The sequence below is a fragment of the Gossypium hirsutum genome, chromosome A03 (assembly GCF_007990345.1).
Source record: "Gossypium hirsutum isolate 1008001.06 chromosome A03, Gossypium_hirsutum_v2.1, whole genome shotgun sequence".
Taxonomy (NCBI): Eukaryota; Viridiplantae; Streptophyta; class Magnoliopsida; order Malvales; family Malvaceae; genus Gossypium; species Gossypium hirsutum.
The window spans coordinates 10,074,769-10,093,906 of NC_053426.1; the positions used below are offsets into that span (position 1 = coordinate 10,074,769).

Genomic DNA, 19,138 nt, shown 5'->3' on the forward strand with positions numbered 1-19,138 from the left:
TTACTGTGAGAATGTGTAACACATGCATGTTGATAAGTAAATGATATGTTTGTATCATAATTGAGGATGTTGAATGCCATTGGATCCATGTATATGAGTGTGCATGTAAGGGTGACAAAAAGGCTTGGAAAATAGCCTAAGAGTTAACTACATGGGATGAGACACGACCATGTGTCTCAACCGTGTGAGGGACACAGCTTGGTGACACGGGCGTGTGGCCTGGCCGTGTGGTTCAATTTATTTGTTGACGTCATAAACAGAGAGTTACACGGCCTGAGGACACGGGCTTGTTAATGGCACACGGGAGTGCCCCTGTGTCCACACGGGCGTGTGACTCTGTTTCATTAGAAAAATTTATAGTTTTTCTCAGAGCTTTTCAAAGTTCTCAGTTTAGTCCCGAACCCTTTCTAAAGTATGTTTTGGGCTTCGTAAACCCAAATAAGGGACGATCTGCATGTGATTGAATTAATTAAAATATGAATAAAATTTTATGGCCCGATTTGCATGATTTTTTGTGATTAAGTCCGGTAATACCTCGCATCCTGTCCCGGCGTAGGACACGAGTAAGGAGTGTTACAAATTATATAATTTTTAAACACCTACCACAATTAAGAGATGAACAAACATAACAAAATACAATAAATCTATTCCAAAGCTAAATAAAAACCTATATAAATATATCTACTAAAAATATGCTACATGGCATATTTTTATTGATTATTCTTGGCTTTTGATTTTAACTAAAACAAAATTGATAGTTTAAATACTTTTCTTATCAATATATATCAACATGGAAAAAGGTATAATTTTACATATAAACACTTAATAATGTTATTATCATTAATTTAGCATTATTTTTCAGAAGCATTTTTGAGACTAAAAATTCTTTTGAGATAAAAACATTGATAAACAAGATGCATTTAAAATTTTCAAATGTGTAATTGAGATAAAAAAATGTTTTGAAAAACACTTCTTTAATCAAAAACAGAAGTATGAAATTCTAACTTTTGCTCAAAAGTATTTTTTGGCCCAAAAGTACTTTTGAAAAACATTACTAAATTAGCTCGACTGCTAAGTCAAATAGTTTGATTGTGAATGTACAAATACTTGTCTACGGAAGAAGATCTAGATTTTAATCAATAAAATTATTGCATCTTTTCAAAAATCAAAACTTACAAAAACGATTTTGTGCCAACGAGAATCCAAAACTGCTCATTCCGTCATTCGTAATGGTAAGGTTATGGTTTTGGTATTTTTGAGGTAGAAAGTTCAAGTCCCATAAAGTAAAATGTGTAAATTATTTTAATTTGTTAGTTGATTAATGATTTTATGACATGAAAATCCAAAACCATAAAGTACTGTTTTGAACTCTGCTTTTGACAAAGCAAATTAAAAGTTTCATCCATGTACAACAACAAGATCATGTTACTCAAATTTTGTTTCAAAGCAAATCATATTCAGTGAGTGAGGCTTTGGCTCATTCTGTCATTCATAACGGAAAGGATGTAGGTTTGGGATTTTTAAGATCGCGTAAAATGTGTAGATTATTTTAATTTGTTAATTGATTAACAATTAGTTCAGTACTTGTAACAATTTAATGTAACTTTATACTAATGGCTTGATGAGTTATTCTATCAGAAAATTGGAACTGGAAGTTGTTTTCATTGAATCTGATGAGATGTTTGTTGACATTCTCTTCAGTTTATTGACATTGCGGCTCACTCGTAATCAATGACCGACGACTAACATAGGTTGCATGAATAACTTATATAACAGCGTCGAGGTTCTCAATGCGTGGTATCTCCAAACAGAAGCCGGCAAGACCATGTTGCTAGACTCTCAAAATAGGGCTGCTGCTCAATTCAAGAACCTGAAACTGGCAATGGATGACAATGCAGTTTAGGTTATAAGCTACTTGTCGATATCGAAAGCCTATGTATTGGACATGGTTGAAGGAGAAAGAAACCAAAGAGACCAAGTTCTGATGATCAAGATGGAGGAGTGTTTGTCAAATGACCGATTCTACTGATGATAAGTGACGATTTGCATATAATGCCTTCATCAACTGCGGCAATTTTTTCTTTGTTTTCTGAACTTGGGATCAATGACTCAAATGTTGTCGAAGATCAGATTTTTCCGATGAGAAAACTTAAGGGGATTACCAACTAATGGATAAGCCCCGGAAGACTAAAAGGGGCGGGAACAGCAGCAGCGAATGAGGATGTGAAGATGTTTGTGAAACTCATGATGAGTAAATCCAAGAACAGGGTTTGCTATTGTGAAGCAAATGAAAATTTTGTTTATTTGCGCTTCAGTTTCCTCACTGTTCCACTTGGGTTTATAGCAAAGGAAATGCAAAAGGGCAATTCAAAAGGCTGCATATATGATAGCATTCAAGATCTTGAAGCCATGAAATATTTAGTATCCAATGAAACAACAACAATGTTGCCCCTGGTTTTGGCTATGAATGACAAGCATTAGACATTGAAGAATACACGCATCAATGATACTATTATAACTCGGATGTACGGTGGGACACGGAATGAGTGACTTCTAATACGACACTTAGGTTTCATGTCTAATGGCGGCGAAGCTACTAAGAGATTCAAAGAAATTTAAGACTTTATAATTTCCTCCTTTGTATATATACTATAGTTCTTCCAAATCCCTCCAATATTTTTGTAATATTAAAAATAATATTAAAAAAATTATTCTTGATAAAAATAAAAGGAAATTTTTCTTGAAGAATTCAAATTTGGGAGTAAAAGTTGGAACTTCTACTGCTTCTTTCATATTTTTTCATCCTTTTATTTGTTTTACTTTCTTGACTATTGTAGAGTTAATACAAGTTTTGAGCTTTACAGGGTCTCAATACTGATATTTTCATCACTCAAGCCGTCAAGGGATATACCCTCAACCTTCTAGTGTGCCATCTCTTAATTGAAAAGAGGTATTTAGATGTCTCGATAGTTTATTAGTGGAAACTGGGAAATTAATTTGCACGAAAAAGCTATTTTTGAGATGCTAGTTGGTTATATGCTATTGTTATGCTTCAAAATTAGTGAAATAATTGATTTATAGTAGAAAGTTATTTATAAATAATGAGATCCACTACTTTAAACTACTATTTGTTATGGTTGGTTACTTAGTTGCTTTTGGTAATGATTTGCGAAATGTGATTGTTGAAAAATGGCCAACCATGCTGCTAAAATGATTTTTTTTAAGTGTAATCAGTTTGCATGCATGTTGCAACATGTGTGTAAGTTGCTCAATCTTAGTTTCATTATTGTTTTGAATCAATTCTTTACTTTTTAAATCGGTTGTATATTGTTTTGATCAATTCTTTATTGTTTGAATCGATTCATTATTGTTTTAAATCAATTCTTTTCTGTTTAACTCGATTCAAACTCTAACAGTGATAGTTTCATTTTTTTTATGTTTTTCTCATTGTTGAATCAATTCCATATATATTTGGAAATATAATGTGGATCAAAATTTTTATCTATTTTTTTATAGTACAATTAACATACATAATATATGTTGTAACACTTCTAACTCGTATCCGTCACTGGAATAGGGTTTCGGAGCATTACCAAGTAATCATAATCTAATCATTCATTTCAAACATTTCATAAATCATAAAATGATTCATTATTAACATGTATAGAGTCCCTTATTAAGCCTTTGAGAGCTTGAAAATACTTTAGAAATGATTTGAGACTAAATCGGGAATATTTGAAAATTTTAGGAAAAAGTTAGAAAATTTTAATTGCAGGATTTACATGGCCGTGTGGGCATTCTAAATAGGGACACACGGCTGTGTTCTAGCCCATATTTGTGCTCAATCGGTTAACCGACCCGAAATAACATTAACTGAACTAACCGACCCTTCAAACTTTTTAAACTTTTTAACAGTTAACCGAACCGAAATTTTTTCAAAAAAATTAACCGAACTGAAACTTTTTCGGTTAATTCAGTCGGTTAACCAAATTAACCAAAAATTATATGTTTTTTAATTTTTGGTTAAAATAAATATAAAATTAACCGAATTAATCGAATTAACCGAATTATCCGAATTACCCAAATTAACCGAATTAACCGAATTATTTGTATAAAATTATATATATTTTTTATTTTTATTTTTATTTTTAGTTTTATATTTTTATTTTTATTTATTAAATTATTTGTAATTTTTATGATAGGGTTGGGTTGGGTACTTGGGTTAATATATATTAGATTGGGTATTTGGGTTTATATTGGATTGAGTTTGAGTGAATAGTGGGCTATTTATATATTATAATTTTATTTATTAATTTTTTTGGTTAAACCGAAAAAATTCGGTTAACCGATCAGTTTCGAACTGAATTAACCGTTAACCGAAAACTCAACAAATTATTAACCGACCCTTACCAAATTAATTCGGTTAACCAACTGATTAACCGAATTCGATCGGTTAATCGAATTTTTTCGGTTTTAACCAAATTTTGCACACCCCTAATCTGTGCCCCTATAACTCTTTAACTTGGACCACACGGCTAAGCCACACGCCTGTGTGCCAGGCCGTGTACCTTTTCGAAATGGCCTCTCACGCCTGTGTGCTATCCATGTGTCTCACACGGCCAAGTCACATACCTGTGTGTCTGGCCGTGTGGACCTAACATGTGTCTTAAACAACAAATTTATCATTTCCTACATGCTTGGGCATTAAACAACTCAAAAACCATTCGTTTAACCTGTTCAAAACACAATCAAATACATTGAAAACATGTCAAAACAATCATCCTAGGTGCCTAACCAATGTACCCTTATTGGTACCACATATATATTATCAATGCATCATTCAAATGAAGATTATAAACATGCCAAAATCCATTAATTTGGCCTAGCTCATATATACCTAAAACATTAACTTATTATCTCATTTACAATCCATCCACAAAATAACTATCATTTAGACATCCTAGGTACATGCCGACACAAAAGATAAACATCACCACATTTGAGTTCGGGATCGTTGTTGGATGCTGAATCAATGATCAAAGAGAGAAGTACCTAATCTGCGCATGGAAAAAAAATCGTAAGCTGAGTAAAACTTAGTGGTATTTCTATAATTTGAATATTTAAAGACAAGATTATAACAGCTCGATTTTAGCTAAATCAAAATAGTGATTTCAGAACCAAAAATATGAGGTCGTAAAATTATTTTAATATTATTTTTGGTGTTTACAGCATGTGAATATATATGTGTGAAAATTTCGTGCGCTAATTTTATCGTTTAATATCTCAATTTGAGAAAAAGGACTTAATCGCGTAAAATATAAAAGTTGCATTCTATATGTTAAAAGTGCTTAATTGCCATGGCTTATTAATTGGGAGGTCCTTATGATGTAATTAGACCATGATTAGTGGAATTTGACATAAATGGCCAACCATTAAATGTTTGTTAATGTTTTAATTAAGGTTAAAATAGTAATTTGGTTATTAAAGTTAATTTAATTCAAACAAAAGCCAAAATTTAGCTCATTTCTTTCTTTCTTGGTCGAATATTAAAAGAAAAGAAAGCTTTGGAGAATATTTAGGTTTCGACAAGTAATTGGCTTGATTAAGGTATGATTCTAGCTCGGTTTTTGATGATTTTTAAGTTTTTGTGATTGTTGCTTTGAATACTAGCTAGCCCATGCCTCAATTTTTGAAAGTGTTGATGATTTTGAAAGTTTCCATTGATGAATTCATGTGTTCTTGAATGTTTGATGATGAAAAATGAGTATTTGTTGATAGATTATCATGTTTTGTAAAGTGATTTTTAGTGAAATTACATAAAAGATACTAATTTGTGAAAAGAAAAAATGTGTGGTTAAATGTGTGAAATATTGACAAATATGGGTTGTTATAGAGTTTATAAAAATTCAGCTAGCTTGGGTGTAATTGAAATTGTTGAATTTTGTGTATTTATGAGAGAGAGACTAAATTGTAAGAAATGTGAAAGTTTAGGACTAAAGTGCAAAAATGCATAAATATGTGTTTGTGGACTAAATTGAATGTGTTGATGAATAAAAGAGTTAATTTTGAATGTATATAGATTAGAGGTGTTCATAGGCTGGGTCGAGTCGGCTCAACTAAAAAATCATGCCCATTTATTGGGCCTGGGCTGGGCCTGGCCTAAAAACGGGCCTAAAATTTTGCTCAAGCCCGACCCGGATAAAAATACTAAAACCCAGACTAGGTCTGGCCCGGCCCGCCCGTATTAATTTTTTATATTATTTTTAAATATATATAATACATCAAAAATACTAAAAACATCAAAATAAATATTTTCCAACAAATTAAAAATAAATTTTAAAAAAATATGTAGACTTAAATAATACTAACATAGATGCAACTTAACAAGCAAATGCCTCTAAAATAATAAAAAATTAACAAATGCCTTTAAAATAATAACAAAATTAACAATAAAATAAATTTTATACAATATTCAAACAATAATAAAAAAATAGTAGCAACATAATAGTAAAATGATATCAAAATAGGGAGAAAACAACAAGAAGATAACATTCAAAAATAAAAAAAATAAAGATTTTTTTTGTCCATTAGTGAATTTCGGCCCGGCCCGGGCTAAAAATACCTTACCTGAGGCTCGACCATTTTTTAAACGGGCCTTTTTTTTGTCTAAGCTCATTTTTCGGGCCTATATTTTTGCCCAAACCCTCCTACATTTCGGGCGAGCCTTCGGGCTGGGCCAGGTAGCCTGACCCATGAACACCTCCAATATAGATCAAGAACGAAAGAAAACGGATTTAGATTAGGGAAAATCGAAAGTTGACAAATAGTCGATTCAATTCGTTTGTCCCGAATACGAGGTAAGTTCATATGCAAATAAATGTCTTTAAATTGAATTATATGTGTTATTTGTTATTGAATTATTATAAATGTTGAACAAGCAATTACGAGCAAGAATTGACAGAGTTACGACATCCGAAAGTCCTGTACGAACCTTAGGAATAGTATAGGATACGAATGTCATAACATTAGGTTATCAATGTGAGATTACATGTAAGACTATGTCTGGGACATTGGCATTGTATTGTGATTACGTGTAAGATCGTGTCTGGGACATTGTCATCGTTAATTGATTACGTGTAAGACCCTATCTGGGACAGTGGCATCGATATGTGATAACATGTAAGACCATATTTGGGATATGACATTGTACGAGCTTATGTGATTTCTGAGTATACTTAACGATTCCGAATGGTTTAACGAACAAAGTCAAGTCGAGAAAGAATATGTGAATGAGCTAAGTGGCTCAGGTACGTACGAAATTCACACGAGTATTGAAAAGGAGGAGTATTTGATGAATTCGATTAAGACATTGAATATATGTTCAATGAGAAAGGTTTGTGAATTTGAAAGTGATTAGTTATGTTTAGTATATTTGAATTAATATGCAAATACTCATTTGATGACTTTATTTGTCTATGGCTTACTAAGCTTTTGAAGCTTACTTTGTGTGTTCTTTCTCTATTTTATAGATTATCGGAGCTATCTCAGACTTGAGGATCGTCGGGAAACATCATCACACCATCGATCATCTCATTGATATTTAAGGAGCTTTGTCTATATGGTATTAGGCATGTATAGGCTAGTGTTATCTTGGTATGTTTTGAGTTATGATGTTAGCCATGAGATTTGGCTTGTAAATGTTGGTGTGTATGACCATTTAAGTTGGCTTGAATTATATGTTTGATAAGTGATATATGTAATGTATATAATGCCTTATATGTTGGCTTGTTTTGGTATGTTTGCCATAGTTGTTGATATAGCTAAATGGTTGTTCATTTGGTTAATTATTAGATGATGTATTAATGCTTGGAGGATTGGCATATTGTGGTTTGATTTTGAGATAATGATATGGTGCAATTTGTGAGGAAATGTATTTAGAACTTAAGTAAGTCTTGATGATTTTGGCATATTAATTTGGTATGTTTTTGAATATGAATTTGAGTAGTTGAAATGGTTGTGGATAGATGGCATGATATGTGAATAGAATAGCATGTTTTTGTTGCTAAAATATGTATTGAAATGGTACCATATGGGCTACTTTGTGTGCATGAAAGAAGGGTGGCAAATTGGCTTTACAAATGGCCTATTTCTGTCCACACGGGTAGAGACACGGGCGTGTGTCTCAGCCGTGTGTGACACACGGTCATGCTATATGGCCGTGTGTCCCCTGGGGTAACCCTTCGAATCAAAGTCAGTATACCCTACAGGTTTTGGCACAGCCTAGACATACGAATGTGTCTACTGGCTGTGTGTGGCACACAGGCTGGCACATGGGCGTGTGGTCAGCCGTGTGACCCAAGTCAGTAACCTCTCCAGTTTTTCCACGGCCATGGCACACGGGCGTGTCCTCGATTGTGTGGTGCAAGTCAGTATGTATTCCCTATTTTCACACATGCGTGTCTGGTAGCTGTGTGAAGCACACGGCCTGTTAACACGAGCGTGTGACCCTTAAATGTTGAAAAATTTTCTAAGTTTCTCAAACTTTGCAAATGTTGTCGGTTTAGTCCCAAACCACTTCTAAGTGTGTTTTAAGGTCTCATAGAGCTTTATAAGGGACAATGTGAATGATTTGAATGAATTTATATATGAATGCATAAATGTATATGTTATATGTGTGAACGATGTGCATTGTTCGGTAATGCCTTGTAACCCTATTCTAGCGATGGATACGGGTTAGGGGTGTTACAAAGATAATATAGTATGCACAATTAAATTATAAGCACATATTAATGTCTAGTATCATGACTATCATATGCTAGTCTTTTTAATTCATACATATTAGCATATCACTTTATACTATATTCAATTTGCACATGCTATCATATTTCATTTGTTAAACAATGCGCAAATTCAAACAATTGCTATATAAATAGTTATTCACATATCAAACCACCTTTATTCATATAATGGCATTAGCCATTCAATACTCAATTCATGAATACATCATTTCATACCGTACTCAATTCTCATCACTTGCTATATAATAGCTTTTCACAATTTGATCCACATATCATTTAAACAATAATATTATCCATTCCATATCCAATTCATGATAACTCATGTATCTCATTTTCAATTCACATACAATATCATCCAATATCAATCATAGTACCGTTTTATTTAACTACCCCTATTAACATGACTCGGACTCGAACGGATACATGGATCCAACCAACACACCAGTTTGGCACCTAGTGCCTCATCAAATAAATCCGAAGTAGTAACTACGCCCAGCGCTATATAAATTTGACGCCCAGTGTCTCATCGGTTAAACCGAAGAAAAATGGCATTCAGTGCCTCATCGACTCAATGTCGAAATTCTTGAACTCTTCTAATCCTATGCCATGCCATCTATATCCGGCTTAGCCCGATATAGTTAATAGGGTTTAATTTCACATTTCAGATATAACCAATATCCAATACTAATTTTTCATATAATCACATATATACACATGAATTAAATTCAATCTATAATAATCAATGTCCAACTTTCATATTAACACATACAATATGCATTTACCAATTCAATCCATTTCAATCAATTATCAAAATGTCAATTACTCACCTTAACACTTACCAAGTTACCATATGTATTAAGTTGAATTATAACAATTAACAATTCGGATTATAAAATACAAACCAGGAATTTCGAGTTATTCGACGTCAATTTTATCCTTCTCTTTTTTAGTCGAGAATTCTGGTACGACATTAGCTACGGAATTGAAACAATTAAAATTCATCAATATAACACTATTTAATTTCATATTGAATATTTAAATTTTTACTCAATATTTGCCTAAATTCCAATTTAGTCCATAAACAGAGACTAATTTTTATTCTTTGCAATTAATTCTATATTTTCATACAATTTCCACTTGAAACTAAACTTAACTCCCTATTTTCACTTAAACCCATAAATTTCAAAATTTTTACAATTTAGTCCCTATTACTCAAAATTTACAAATTATTCTACAATTTAATCCTTTTCCATTTTTAACTTAAAAATCTATCAATTTAATCCCTAATACTAAAATTATTCAATATTGACAACACTTAAAATTATTCAATATTGACAACACTTAAAAACTTAATAATGGCTAAAATTTCAACATGGGTCGGGTAACCCTAAGTACCGGGATTCCAAAAACATACCAATTATGAGAAAAATGACTAAATTGACTACCCAATTAAACTTTAAAAATTTGGAGCCCTAGCCTTGCGTGACTTTTTCTTTTCTTCTTTCTCTTTTTATTTCTTTTTCTTTCTTAATTTGTATGGCTTTCTTTTTTTTATTCATTCTTTTAATACTTTTTGTTTTATTATACTTTATATTATTATTATATAAAATATATTTACATAATTATTATGATTCTCAATATTATAACATATTTTAATAACATAGGTATAATTACTACATTGACCTTTAATTTATTTTTTAATCTATAATTCAACTTTTACCCTATACATAATTTAGTCATTATACCTAACTACTTTTAATTCAAGTAAATTCGCTTAACCGAAACCTAATCAAATACACAATTAGCTTTATAAATATTTAAAAATATTTACGAGTCTGATTTACGGGAATAGAGTCTCGGGAATGCACTTTCCAACACCCCTGACTATCGGGTCGTTACATATGTTGTAGGAAAAAAATTATATAATATGTCTAATTTTAACTTGATCCTCCAAAGATTAATATCCTGGCTCCACCAGTGCATACTCACTTCGATTAATATTTGTTGATACTTGTTTTTTCCTTATAAAGTAAAAATAAAATTATCAAAAAAAAAAATCTCCAATCGGAGTTGTCAATAATGAATAAAATAAAATTATCAAAAAAAAAATCTCCAATCGGAGTTGTCAATAATGAATAGTCTGCTACCTAGCACGCAATTTCGTTTGTCTCTCTGGCGTGCACTTAGGTTTTTTTGGTTTTCTTTTGTTTAAAATCAACTTTGGCTGCGACTGTCTACCAAAATTTTGCTCTCATCCATCAACACAATACGCATAAAGGGGTTTAATCTCAGGCCTGCAACCATGGAAAAAGAATGTGCTGAATTAATGCTTGATAAAGAAGAAGAAAAAGCAGTTTTACAAGCACAAGTTAAGTCGAATTTGGAAAAGAAAAAAAGAACTTTTTGTCTGGGGGGATGTTTTTTAACAGCCAACATCATTCAGTTCCCAACAACGAAAAACACCATGGCAAATCTATGGCATCCAGTTAGAGGCGTTCAGATCTGAGATCTAGGGGAAAAATGTTTTGTTTCAATTTTTTCATGCTATGGATATGGACAGAGTTTTAAAGGGCTCTCCATGGACCTTTAATAATCACTTACTGATTCTATACACACTATAGTGGGGGGAGGACCCATTGAAAATCCCTTTAATCTATCCGCCTTTTTGGGTACAAATCCATGATATCTTAATGGGATTTTTTTTCTGAAAATTTGGCAAGGCAATTAGGTGATTTTTTGGGCAAATTTTTGGAGTATGATAGCTCAGATCAAGGGAAAGGTAGAAGGAATTTTATGAGAATTCGAGTCTAATTGGATGTCTGTCACACATTAAAAAAAAAAGCGGGTTTGTTTCTCAGGGAACTGCTCATATGTTAAATTCAAATATGAAAGACTAATTCTTTTCTGTTTCTATTGCGATCGGCTGGGACATAGTGATTCCTTTTGTGAAGCAAAAATGGTGTAGGAGTGAAAGTGGCAGTAATAGGCTGAGATTTGTCTTTGCAAGCGCAATCTAAAAGAGCATTGGCGATGAAAAGTATCTGGTTATATAAAGATGGAGAAGATGACACAGGTGAAAATCCCTTCGCCAGACGCAACTCAGAAGATAGGCCATAGGGAATGAGAAATAAGTCGAAAATTGGAGTATCCATCAATCCCATTTTGGGGATTAATTTAGAAGGTAACCAGCCCTCTTCTTCTCAATGGGGGGAAAACTTATTGGCCAAACAGGCCCATTCTGTAATGGAACATGATTTACGGGGAAACAAATAGCATAGGGGGAAAGTGAAGACCAAACAATGAGAGAAGAAGGCAGTATTGTAATGGTAGGAAGTAGGAGATTGTTGGAAAATAACCTTTTATCATCGGCGGTAAGTTGACCTATAGTAGTGAAAATCTTAAGTTGGAATGTCCGTGGTTTGAGGAATCCACAGATAATTCATAGGCTTTGGCATACGCTGAAGACATATAATCCCCAAATGGTCTTCCTCATGGAGACAAAGATAAATAAAATTTAGATGGAACTAGTGCGAAAAAGCTATGGCCTTACTAATGGCATTGATGTAGATTTCCACAGTTCTAGAAGAGGTTTGTGTTTAGCTTGGAGAGGTGATGTCTCTATCACGCTTCAGAACTTTTCAAAAAGGCACATGACGTGTTCATTGAAGACCCTAATGATAGAAAGAAATAGAGATTTACAGGTTTTTATGGTTTTCCTTATGTACAAAATAGGGATGAATCATGGAACCTATTAAAAAACCTATGGAGCAATGATAAACTCCCTTGATTTGTTTGTGGAGACTTTAATGAAATCATCTACGGCTTTGAAAAAAAGGGAGGGTTACCTAGGGATGAAAGAAGAATGGAAGTATTTCGTAATGTTTTAGAAGATTGTCGCTTGATGGATATGGGCTATTCTGGTAATTGGTTTACTTGGGAGAGGGGGAATTTACCGGAAACAAATATTCAAGAGCATTTGGACAGAGGCATAGCCAACGAAAATTGGATGTCTTTGTTCCCTGAAGCCACCATTCAATATCTGGTGCACTCGATCTCTGATTATTGTACTCTCTTAATCACCACGAAAAAAGAAAACAATAGGAGGAATTGGAAAACTTTTAAATTTGAGGCATGATGGGTTTTGGAGGAGTCATTCGATGTTGAAGTTAAATTCATCTAGGAAACGGCATCATGAGGTCTTTTCCAGAAGTTGGATTGCCTTAAAAAGGGCTTGGAGAGATGGGTTGTACACATTTATCAATCTAGAAAATGAAAAAATGATTTCTTAACTTCAAAGTTGTTTGAGTTGATGAAAGCTGAAAGGAGTGATAATAATTTAGCAGAGCTGATTGTTACGAAGATGCAATTGAATTTTGAGATTGAAAAGGATGAAAGATATTGGGAGTAAAGAGCTCGAGTTAATTGGCTGAAACTATGGGATAGGAATACAACTTTTTTTCATAGTCAAGCAACATAAAGACGAAGGAAAAATTGTATTCGGAAATTACAGAATATGAATGGAAGAGATATGGATGATATACAAGAGATGGCAAAAATCACCATATCCTATTTCCAAAATTTATTTGAGGTTGGTGAAAAGGGTCATTATGAACATCTCCTAACATGTATTGAACATTGTATTTCTGAAGAGGATAATCAAAGGCTCACAGTGCAATAAACAAAGGAAGAGGTTTGGGAGGCGTTGATGAATATAGGCGCCACAAAAGCACAAGATGAAGATGGATTTCCAGCCTTATTTTTTCAAAAATGCTGGCATATCATTAGGGATGAGGTCACACTTTTCTGTCTTCAACATCTGAAGAGAGGCATAGAGGTTAGTCCAATTACTACTATGCATATTGTACTTATTCTTAAAAAAGCAAACCCAACCAACCTTACTCATTTTTGTCCCATTAGCTTATGCAACATTATTTATAAAATAATGGCAAAGGCTATTGTTAATCATTTTAGAAGAGTCTTGGAGAAGTGCATTGACGATGCAAAGAGTGCTTTGTGCCAGGAAGGTTAATTTTAGATAAATGTATTATTGGCATACGGAATTTTGCACACTCTAAAAAGGAAAAAATCCAAAAAAAAAAGGATTGATGGCGATTAAACTAGACATGAGTAAAGCGTACGATAGAGTCGAATGGACTTTTGTACTAACTGGATCGATTCTATAATGAAGTCTGTTTCAACTATTTCCTATTCTGTGGTATTTAATGGTCAAGCTGAGGATATTTTTCAATCAACGAGAGGATTACAACAAGGTGATCCTTTAAGCCCATTTTCATTTCTGATTTGCAGAGAAGGCTTATCTTGCCTTATGAGACTGGCACTTCAAGAAGGACATTTAAAAGGGGTTAAGTCAAGCAAAAGAATGCCACAAGTATCACATTTGTTACTCGCAGATGATTGCATCTTGTTTGGAGAAACTACTTAAAAGGGAGCTGGTTTTTTAAAAATAATTCTACGCGAATATGGAACCTGTTCGAGTCAATGTGTCAATTTTGATAGTCATTCGTATACTTGGAGTATGAAGCTCAAATGACCTAGAATGTTATCTTGGATTACCTAATATGGTGGGAAAAAGGACGAAAGAGTCATTTCAAAACTTAAAGGACAAATTTAAACAACGAATCGACAACTGGAGTATTCTGCATCTCTCTCAAGGTGGGAAATAAGTTTTTATTAAGGCCACTATTCTAGCTATCCCGACGTATACAATGGCCTATTTTTTACTACCTAAATCTTTATGTACTGATCTCGAGAGTATTATTGTGAAATTTTGGTGGCAAAAGGAACATGGTAAAAGGGGAATTTATTGGTGTGCTTGGAAGCGATTGATATCGCAAAAAAAAAGGGTGGTTTGGGATTTTGAAATCTTGGTCAATTTAATATTATTTTATTAGCAAACAAGGTTGGGGCCTTATTAATTTCCCAAATTATTTATTAGAAAAGGTCTTAAAAGCTAAATATTACCCAAATTCATATTTCATCCATGCACAATTAGGGAATTTACCTTCATTCACTTGGAAAAGCGTTTAGGCAGCAAAAGGGTTACTGAAAGATGACTTATGCTAGCGAGTCGGTAGAGGAGACCATATTTCTGTTTAGAACGATCGATGGATACCAGGAGTTGACATTGATAGGATCAATGACAGTAACAACAATACAAAAATTGAGTTAGTTTCGGACTTAATTGATGCATCAACAAGAAAATAAAAAGTTGATCTAATTGATAATACCTTTCAAGCAGACACAGCACAGAAGATTCTGTAAATTCCTCTGGCGGAAGATGAACATAATGATTTTTAAGTTTGACGAGGAGAATATTTTGGTGAATTTTCAGTCAGAAGTGCCTGTAAACTATTACAAGAGGCTAATATGGATCCTATTACTTATTTAATACAGACCGAAACAAAAATTTTCTACAGAAAACTGTGGAATTTACATCTCCCAAAAAAAATTGCCATCACTATTTGGTGTATTTCCTGGAACTTTATTCCTGCTCTAAAAAATCTAAGATTAAGAAGAGTGGCTTCAGATAGCTCATGTCCTCGATGCCGAAATACAGAAGAAGACAGTAACCATGCTTTTAGACAATGTCCTACAACAACAGAAACATGGTAAAATCTTAACCTATCATGGGTCATTAATACTACTATTCAAAATTTATGGGAATGGCTTACTTGGGTTTTCACCATGGGTAATAGTAAACAATTTCGACTTTTTTGCTGTGCCGCATGGATAATCTAGAGTTCAAGAAACTAGTTTGTTCATGAGGGGAAATAATAATAGGAAAAAACTTATCAAGCAAGATCCAGAGTTACGTAGTAGGGATTGATGGGTTGGAAGAAAAACCACTTACCTTAGGCGATGATAGAAGACAGAGACTGATTGAAAGAAATGCGAGAGTAAATATTTTTTTGATGCAGCATTCAACAGTAAACACTTAAGATTGGCCTCGGGTCTGGTGGTGTGGGGGGAGTGGGTGAGTTTTTAGCATCAAAAACAGTATTCCACTCTGCAATATCGTCTCCGTTCATGGTAGAGGCACATGCAGGGTTACAAGCAGTGAAGTTAGGGATTTCAATGGGTTTTCAATCAGTAGATATATTAGGGGATTCAAAAACAGTCATAAAAAAATGCAACTCAATAGCAACAGACAAGTCAGCTTTAGGGGCGATCATCCGAGATATTCAAAGGAAGAAACATTACTTCCAATAAATCAACTTCATGTTTGTTCAAAGATTAGGAAACGGTTATGCCCATGAACTTGCAACAGAAGCTTTAAGAAAGAGAGAAGAAAAATGCCTAGAGGCAGCAGATTTCACTCGTCTTCAAAGTGAACGAGAGGAGAGATGGTTGAGAAACCTAGATTGAAGAGAATCTAGAGAAAATCTGAAGAGATAAGGATAGCAGAAATGAAAGCTTCCTTGAAAATTGCTATCGTTTGAGACGCTGGTATAAGAACTCAAAATGTCATACAATTAATGGGTACCAGCTAATTGACAGCGACTGGATTTGACGTTCCATTTCTTTATTTTTCTGTTTGTTATTTGTTTTTTATCGAGGGCATTTTGTTTCTTTTGGGCCACTTTTTCTTCTTTTTATTTGCTTTTTTTTTACTTAGGGCCCAATTCCATTGTTTTATAGGAAATTTTTCGTTATGTTGCTTATTTTATGATCAATAAAATCCAGTAAAAAATATTCAAAAAAAAAATTATCACTATATTTCCATTCTATTGAATTTTATTCTTTAATTTTATTTATTAAATTTTGTCTCAAAATTTAATAGAAATATTTTGGTTTAAATATGTTAAAGGTCTTTGTAATCTTTCGAACTTTAAAATTTAGTCCTTATACTTTAATTTTGAGATATTGAGTCCCTATACTTTTTTTGATTTAAAAATCTTAGTCCCTCCGTTAAACTTTGCCTTTAAAGTTAACAATGTCTAAGGTAAAATAACTTTTTTAACCCTCAATATTAGCAGTTTTTTGTAAAATTGGTCATTGTGTAAAATATTTTTTTAAATATTATTTTTCCATATTTTAAATAAAAACATGAAATTTTTTAAAATATATATTTTTAAAATAAAAAATTATAATTTTTTAAAAATAAATTATAAAAATAAAAATTCTTTAAAATTCAAAAAATAAAAAAGATTTAAAAAATATAAACCAAAATTTCAAAATTTAATGTTATCTAAATCGATTAGACCGACCAATCACACCAGGAAACGATTGTAGTATTGGTCCAATGAGAGATAAAAAAATCAATTCACTTGCAAATTGGTATGGATTTGTTGAACTAAGCTAAAAAATCGATTGAACTGATTTAAAACTAGTTTGATTAATTGGTTCCTAAAACGACTGATACGACAGATTCAAAGCAAAAAAAATAAAAAATAAAAAAATTATAAAAATTGATTTAACTATTTGTTTAATTGATTTTTTAGTCTGATTCAATCAATCCGTACAGGTCACAAGTCAACCAATATTTAAAATTTTTAAACATTTTTAGCCCTCAACATTTACAGTTTTTTTGTCAATTTGGTCCATAACTTTAAAAGGGCGTGAAATTTTTTAATTAAAATTTTACTTCTTAAAAATTATGATTTGTTTTAAAAATAAAATAATAAAAATGTTTTAAAAATATAAAAAAATTTAAAATTCAATGTTATCTAAACTGGATTGGATCGATTAGATCATAAATTATTTAGGGTCTTGATCCAATGAGAATTGGTGAACCTCTAACCGATCCAATTTAGATAATATCGAATTTTGAAATTTATATTTATATTTTTAAAAGCATTTTTATTTTATAAATTTTAAAGAGTTTTTATTTTTTAAACTTTTATTTATTTAAAATAATATAAATAATTTTTAAATCTTTTTATGTACTTTTAAAAGGTTAAGGCCAAATTGATAAAAGAAACTGTAAATGTTCACAGTTAAAAAAATTATTTAAACTTTGACATTGTTAACTTTAATGGCAAAATATAATGGAGGGACCAAAATTTTTAAATAAATAAATATAAAGACTCAATGTCTCAAAATTAAAATTAAATGTCAATAGAGTACATGTACATTTGACATAATTAAACAAAAAAGAAATCATTTGGGAAATATATATAAAAAAAGTCACCTTGTAAATTGGAAAATGGTATGAACAATGGCGAATCTAAAAAGAATAACAGAGGTGCTCATGGGTCTAGTTCAGGTCGGGTCTAAACATGATATTAATATATTTTATGCTTGTTCAATTTTGACTCGACCCGAAATCTAGGCCTAAAATCTTGTCTAAACCCATCCATATTTGCAAAAAACCAGCCCAAACTCATTTTAGGCCTACCCATATTATATTTTAAAATTTTTAAAAAATATTTATGTTATTTATTTTAATATTTAATAATTTTATATATTTATTATTTATTAACTTTTTTATATAATCATCTTAACATTATTTTAATGTTTACATTAGAATAATATTATATATTTAGTACAAGTTTATTTTTTTAATGTGTTCTAAATTATATAGTATATAAAAATAACATAATATAAAGATTATAAACTTAAAAAGGGGCTAGGCCAGGCTCAAGCCTTAAATATTCAAACCCGAACTCGGCTCATATTTAAAATGGATCTAATTTTTTGCCCAAACCCATTTTTGGGCATAATATTTTTGCCCAATTCCTCCTAAATTTCAGACTGACCTTTAGGCCTGGACGAGTAATCCATCCATAAACAAGTCTAGAGAGTAGGCACTTGGTTCCCAAAAATGATTTTCTTTTCAATTTAGTCTTCTTATAAATAGATTGATTATAAATTAATATATAGTGAAATTGCACTTTCGCCCTTTCATAATGAAATTTTTTTAATTCAAATTAATATATAATAAAATTTTTTTAATTCAAATTAATATATAATAATAAAAAATTAACAAATGCCTTTAAAATAATAAGAAAATTAACAATAAAATAAATTTTATACAATATCCAAATAATAACAACAAAATTGTAGCAACATAATAGTAAAATGGTAGCAACATAGGAAGAAAATAACATTAAAAAAGATGCAGATTATTTTTGTCCTTTAGTAAATTCGGGCCGGGCCGGGCCCGAGCTAAAAATACATTATCCGAGGACTAGCCTATTTTTTAAACGGGCATTATTTTTTTGTCTAAACCCATTTTTTGAGCTTATATTTTTGCCCAAACCCTCCCATATTTCGGGCGAGCCTTCAGGCCGGGCCGGACCGGGTACCCGGCCATGCACACCTCTAAATTCGAACATCTAATCTGATCCCCAAACAAAATGTGACAAAACAATGATCAT

The 19,138-nt window shown here is 32.1% G+C and overlaps 1 long non-coding RNA gene across 2 annotated transcripts; it reads right to left on the reverse strand.

Annotated features, from left to right (window-relative positions):
• Positions 1-10,847: 10,847 nt before the first annotated feature.
• On the reverse strand, positions 10,848-16,330 carry LOC107886029 (uncharacterized). 2 transcript variants are annotated; one of them, XR_001680604.2, is made up of 5 exons: positions 15,670-16,330; positions 15,491-15,553; positions 15,047-15,408; positions 14,821-14,907; positions 10,848-11,092 (listed from the first exon to the last, which is right to left on the reverse strand). It is a non-coding gene; the product is annotated as an uncharacterized lncRNA (long non-coding RNA). The 2 variants fall into 2 exon arrangements; XR_001680605.2 differs by lacking the exon at positions 10,848-11,092 and adding an exon at positions 13,197-13,614.
• Between the last annotated feature and the right edge of the window lie 2,808 nt (positions 16,331-19,138).